General features: G+C 37.3%; 1 long non-coding RNA gene across 1 annotated transcript; it reads left to right on the top strand.

Moving 5' to 3' along the window:
* The first annotated feature begins 30 nt into the window (after positions 1-30).
* Positions 31-3,393, top strand: LOC117800632. Its single transcript, XR_004623134.1, has 2 exons — positions 31-615; positions 959-3,393. It is a non-coding gene; the product is annotated as an uncharacterized LOC117800632 (long non-coding RNA).
* The last annotated feature ends 2,729 nt before the right edge of the window (positions 3,394-6,122 follow it).

The following is a 6,122-nucleotide window of genomic DNA, read 5'->3' on the forward strand; positions in this document are numbered from 1 at the left end:
TTTTTTTTTTTTTTTTTTTTTTTTTTTTGGTGGAGATGAAGGGGTGGGTCTATGGTACATCACCTGAGTTGTGGGGTAAATGTAGAGAGTGTCAATCAAAGGCAGAGCTCTCAGAGCTGGGAAGGAGGCTCTAGATGGCGGCTGTGCCTTAGAGAGAGCGCGCTCTGCTCCCTGCCTTCGCCTCACTTTACGCAACTTTCCCTAACTTTCGGGCAGCCTCAGGGGGCCCCCGCAGCCCCCTGCCTCTCCTAGTGGCTTACTGGGGTCGATTTGAACCTTTTTAAGGGAGAAAAGCAGCTTTTAGGACCTTCCTTTTCGTGCCTTGTTGGAAAGAAGCAGCCGTACTGAGAGCCCAGGTCGTTGTTTTTTCCAGCTTAGAAGCCATGGCGCACCTCCATTTTTGTGCGCTCTCCTAATGAGGTTTTTTTTTCTTCCGGACCCGTTTTAGTATTAATTGTTGCTTTATTTTTTTGACCAGTTAACATACTGGAGGATTATTGTATTTATTTTTCGTTTTTGTAACGGAGAATTTTGTTTTTATTTTTAATTATTTGGGATCTGATATTTTTCTACTACTAGATAGGACTCCTGCTTTGGACCTACTACATGGATCAGGTAAGTCCGTGATCGTTAGTGATAATTTTAAAGATTTATATGTATAAGTTTGCTTTATTTTCTGTAAATATGAGAAATTCCTGGATGACGCAATAAGATACAGAGATTGTTATTTGTATCCAGTGTGTTACTTTGAGAAACTTTCCTTATTGATAGTGATGATTCCCCTGTTCGGTTTATCCGTTTTTGTTTTTTTTTTTAAGGAAAAAATAGAAATACTTTGTTTTTTGGTGCTTACCGCTGTTGTATTATAACAATATCGTTACATCGTCAGGACTTTGTTCCTGATAGTAAAAACCATCGATAGAAGCTGGGACCTTACCTTTCTTTCAACTTTTGACAGTAAATACCTGGGCACAGGACTTCAAAGCAAACACAGATTCCCCCTCCCCCTTATATTTAAGAATTAAAAGATGATGAGAAATAAGGACAAAAGCCAAGAGGAGGACAGTTCGCTACACAGCAATGCATCGAGGTATGAGCTATCAACTTTCTTCCTTTTTTCTTTTTTTTTGGGGGAAACCTCAGCTTACATTGTTTACCTTGACAGACAGGGAAAACTGTCTGTTTTATTTTAAGTATTTTACTAATTTGGATTCGTTTTTTAAAGCGTGACCTTGAGATTGCTAATATGCCACACCCTAATTTTTTGGTAGCAATTTATGAAAGTTGAGTTGTGACTTAAGGCCTCTTACAGCAGTCAAAAGGTAAGGTACCTTTATTCAAAGGGGCCTTTCCTGTAAACTACAGTTTTTCTGTTAATAAATTTCAGTTTTTAGGTTTTTGTGCTGTAGAAAAATGACCTTGTCGGTTTAGCCATTGCTGCATTGCACCATTTTACATACAAGGCAAATTTTTTCTTTGAAGAATCTAGGATACCCAAACTTGTAACTGAAGGCCATAGAGGAGCCTTGTGGTAGTAAATTATAGTAAATAGACGTTTGAGAAAGTTATATGAATGAAAAAATGTACATTTTAAAATGAAATTGCAAAAAGGACCCTTTGACTGATGCCTCTCAGTTTATATTTTTACTTGACTCTATATTTCTTTTGTACTCTTGACATTTTAGGAAATTTTGATAAGATTTATCAAAACCTTTACTCCATGGTTACAGTTCCTGCATTTATGAAATCAAACCTGTGATCACAGCAATCCTGGAATACTCTTAATATACTTCTCTTTTGTGTTTGTTAATGTGATTATACTTGTATATTTTGGATTTAAAATATTTTAAGTTTTGCATTTATATGCTTATATTCGGACAGTGCTTTCTGGTTGGTAGATGTGTAGTATCTTCTTGCATTTTAGTTGTAGCTGCTTTAAATTTATTGATTTATTTTGACAGAGTCGCCTGGAATGCTTTATCTTCTGAAGCTTACAAATATACTGTTTGTTCAGATCACGATTTGTTTCACATTTGTTGGAGTATCTTATTAGTGACTAAGTAATAAAGCCTCTTAGACGTTTTGTTGTATGATCTGTATATTAATTTTTAAAAGTACATATGAATACATTTCTTGATGTGTGTTCTTATAAATTGTCATGTTACGAATTTTAAATCCTGTAGTTAAGGATGTGATTAGTTATATGATTCCCCCCGTTTTGCTTTTACTTTTATAATTTTATAGAAGTAATATACTTTTATAATAGGTTAGTGAATTTGAAAGTTTTGAACTGGTTTATTACAAATGTTGAAGTTTATGTTTTATTATAGTTAATATATTTTGACCCTTGCTTTTAAAAATACCTTTCCAAATTCTTTTGCAAATTGAGTTGTCATACAGTTTGGACTGCTGTCTTTTGAACTGAATTGCCCATGTAATTACCTAGGTTTGATTTAGGACAGAAAACTTCTCCACTAATCCTAAACTGATTTTTCTGAAAAGTAACGGCAGTTTGAAGAAATAGGAATCCCCAGGTGTATTTGACAAATTATTAAAGATTCAGTACCTAAAATTGTTACTCCCTTGAGTGTGTATGATTTGCATGGTCTCACATAGGTTCTGTCTTTCTTATGCAAGGTTTGTGGTTAACATCATTGATGAGACTGCCTTCTAACTTCAAAAATTAAGCACTGTTGCTATTTTCAAAATAATTTACTCACCTAGAAAACTATTTGGAAGTTGTCATGCATTTACCTATTGGCAGTGGGGTTTACAGCTTAACAAGGAAGCATGTACTGTACTTTTAAATGCATTTTGTCAAGTAGTTTGATTCACATACCTGATGAATGTTCAAAAATATGAGAGACTCCTTGAGATGGAGTTTTAAATTAGTTAATCCGAAATTGCATACCTTAATACATGTACATAATTATGACATCATTTCCTTTTAAAATTGTAAAGCTTAATGGGATGCTGGTGGTGTTTATTGTGATAGATTAATGTTATTTTTAGGAAGCCAAGGTTCAGGAGACTGTTGAGGTATTAGTACTTGGTTCCTTAATCTATCAAAATTTCTTCGTAAGGACCTAGTTTCTATGGCACAAAGTCTAGTGTTTAGGGGATACTACAAAATTCACTTTTGCAGCCTGAGCCACGAGAGAGGAAGGGAGGAGTTTACAGGTCAAGTAAACTCTTTTCTGAGAATTAGTTTAGGATCTGAAAGGATTGAGTGCAAGTTTAGGTAAGCCTGATACTTCACTGTTTTTGGGAATAAAGCAATGACTTTATAATTCCAAAAAGTTTGTTATTGCTGTATTCTTTTGTTAATGTTTTTAAATGTTATATGTTGTATATCGTGATTTCTGAAGATTAAAAAGTTCACTTTCAAAAATATTTTAAAATTGATAATCTGTTAAGTTTCTAAATATTTAAAACAAGTTTTAGTGAAGGACGTATGCCACACACTTCTTACCAAAGTAATTGGCAGTTTGGGTTAACTTCAGTAATATTAAAGAATGGAGACAGGAGAGAAGGGAATGTGAATGGAACTGTGTGCACACAAAGAGTTCTGTTTGTTCTAGGACGCTGCGTTTGCAATTTTATCTAAAGAACTGAGACAGTTTATTAAATTTCTCTTAATCTTCTCTCTGAACCAGATTTATTTTGACAACCTGCGGTGCGGGCAAAATCTTATGCTTTTTAATCAGCCTTTTAGCAGTTATTCTAAAAGCCTGGGGCTAATTACAAATGGCATAATGCAGTTGCTTGTGGACTGAACAGGCAGTTTTTAAGTGGCAGCCATTTTATGATGCTGATAATTCTTAAGAATCGGGATTTTTGAGAAGACTGAAAATCCGAATGCAAACTTCATATATCAAAACTACTTCCCCCCCCGTCAGCCTCCCCATTTTTGGTTCTCTGGTGCTAAAATAAAGGGCAGCTCGGTAGTTAGCGCAGGCAGCAGCGCTGTGAGCCCCTGGCATCTTGGTGCAGGTCCAGCTCAGTCACAAAATGGCTGTTCCTTTGTGCCGCAGCGCTGACAGACATACTGCATTGCACTGTGTACTCGCCAAACAGCAGGAAGTTGCCGTGCCGAGTTCAAAGGCCGGCCGGCGCCGGCGCCGGCTGCTGATTGGCTGTGCGCACGCCTGGTAACAGCGGGTCAACAGCGGCGGCCTTCCGTAGGCCCCGCCCTGCGACGTCAGGCGCGTCCCCTCGCTTCTGGGAGGAGCGAACGCAGTGACGTTGGGCTGCGTGCGCATCCTGGGTGCTTCCTCTTGGTCTAGAGAGCAGCGGCTTTGGGGGGGCGGGGGGTAGGAAGGGGAAGGGAGTGGAGCTCCGGCCGGGACTTTCCGGTGGGCGGCCTCTTCCCGATCCGTTTCGCGTCTTGTAATCCTCTGCGCCCTACCCTCTAGCCGTCCACACCCTGCAGCGTGTGTTTCTTTGCCCATCCCTCGGAAGGGTGTTCTCTCAGGAGCGGGTTCTACTTTTGGAGAAAATAAAAGCCGCTAATCGGAAACCTTCAAATCGAAAACCTGCCAGTTTTTACATTTTTTTCGCTTTCCTTTCTCATGTCCTAGCAAGTCGTTTTTTTGTTTTTTTCTCTTTTTCTGTTCAGCGTGAAGAGATTAGTAAGCTTAATCTTGTTACCATTGCCAAAACCTTTTCACTGTCAGAGGAGTTATTTTTGTTTAAAGTGAGACGTCCTAACGGGTGTTACAGCTGTTGTTTAATCATGGCTCATAAACAAAGGGAAGATTATTTGAACTTGTCCCCGTGCATTTTTACTTGGTACCATACATTTTCTCAGTTGGCATTTGATGGAGGAAAACTCAGGTCAGTATATGCAAAGTGATCTATTTCTAAGATTACAGGATAAGTAGAAAAGAGCGTAGGAGTTTTCACTTAACTAATATTAAGTTAACTTAAAAAAATAACGGTACAGCATTAGGCATCCATTACTATGCAAACAAGCGTTAGAAAACAACTCCTTTTTAAGTGTTAACAGCACTTTGCTAAGGAACCCTGACTCGCCAAAACTTGGTTGATAGTGGAATGAATCACTTGGAAGAACTTTGGGAAACCCTTCAAATCCACGATTCTGGAAATTTTAATTCAGTCCTGGTAAATTTGCTAAAATGCTGTGGTTATGCTCATGATCTTATTGGGAAACCCTTGGCAAGGATTTCTGGTTTAAAATATAAAATCGTAGTTTAGCAATGGTGATTTCATTATTCAGTGACAAGTAATGGATTTAAGTATGAAGAAAAGGGTGTATTATGTTTTCCTACTGTACCCTGACAAATTAAGTTGGTTTTTTTTTTTTCCCCGTATGCTATTGGAGTATTTTTTAGCAGTAACAGGAATGAGTTGTCAGGAAGTTGGCCCTATTTCAGAAGTTTCTTATTGAGTAAAACATGTTGATAACTTCAAGAGATGTGTGGATTGTAGGTGGAGTGGTTTGCCTGGGCATCTCTTAAGTTTCTGAATAAAGTTTAAAAAGGTAAAATTCGCTGTAATAGTTGGTTTAGTAGGTTAGCTTAGTCTTCATTCTTTAGGAAGAATTCTTTGAATAGTTATGGAAACTTTAGGTGAAACTGGATTTTCAGTTTGTTTTATAGACTTGTTCATCAAAGATTTGATAAGAGATTTTTAAATTATATGCTCAGGTATAAATTAGATATAAGAGAATTAGCTGTAGAGGTAGATACTTGTAGAACTTGACCATTAACTGGAATTTCAAACTCCAGAAGTGCATTTAAAGCAACAGGAATGAAATTTCTTTCTGTATATTGAGATTGAATTCTGGTCAGTTGTATTAAATTTTCATTATTTGCTAGATGTCTTTAAATTCCTAAAAACTAGGATAAGAATTAAGTAGCATTGTATTCTTGTTCCAGGATATAGATTACTCTGTTGAAGATGTTTTTAGCCCAAAATAGCTGTCATTACTATGTGAGTTAAAGTGCATATTATGATAACAGCAGTTTATGAACTGTTCGCATGGCCTTTGGAGCCAGTGAGCTTTTTTTTTTTTTAAAGCTTTTTTTTAAAAATTTATTCGACAGAGATAGAGACAGCCAGCGAGAGAGGGAACAGAAGCAGGGGGAGTGGGAGAGGAA

The sequence above is a fragment of the Ailuropoda melanoleuca genome, unplaced genomic scaffold (genome assembly GCF_002007445.2).
Source record: "Ailuropoda melanoleuca isolate Jingjing unplaced genomic scaffold, ASM200744v2 unplaced-scaffold73459, whole genome shotgun sequence".
Classification (NCBI taxonomy): Eukaryota; Metazoa; Chordata; class Mammalia; order Carnivora; family Ursidae; genus Ailuropoda; species Ailuropoda melanoleuca.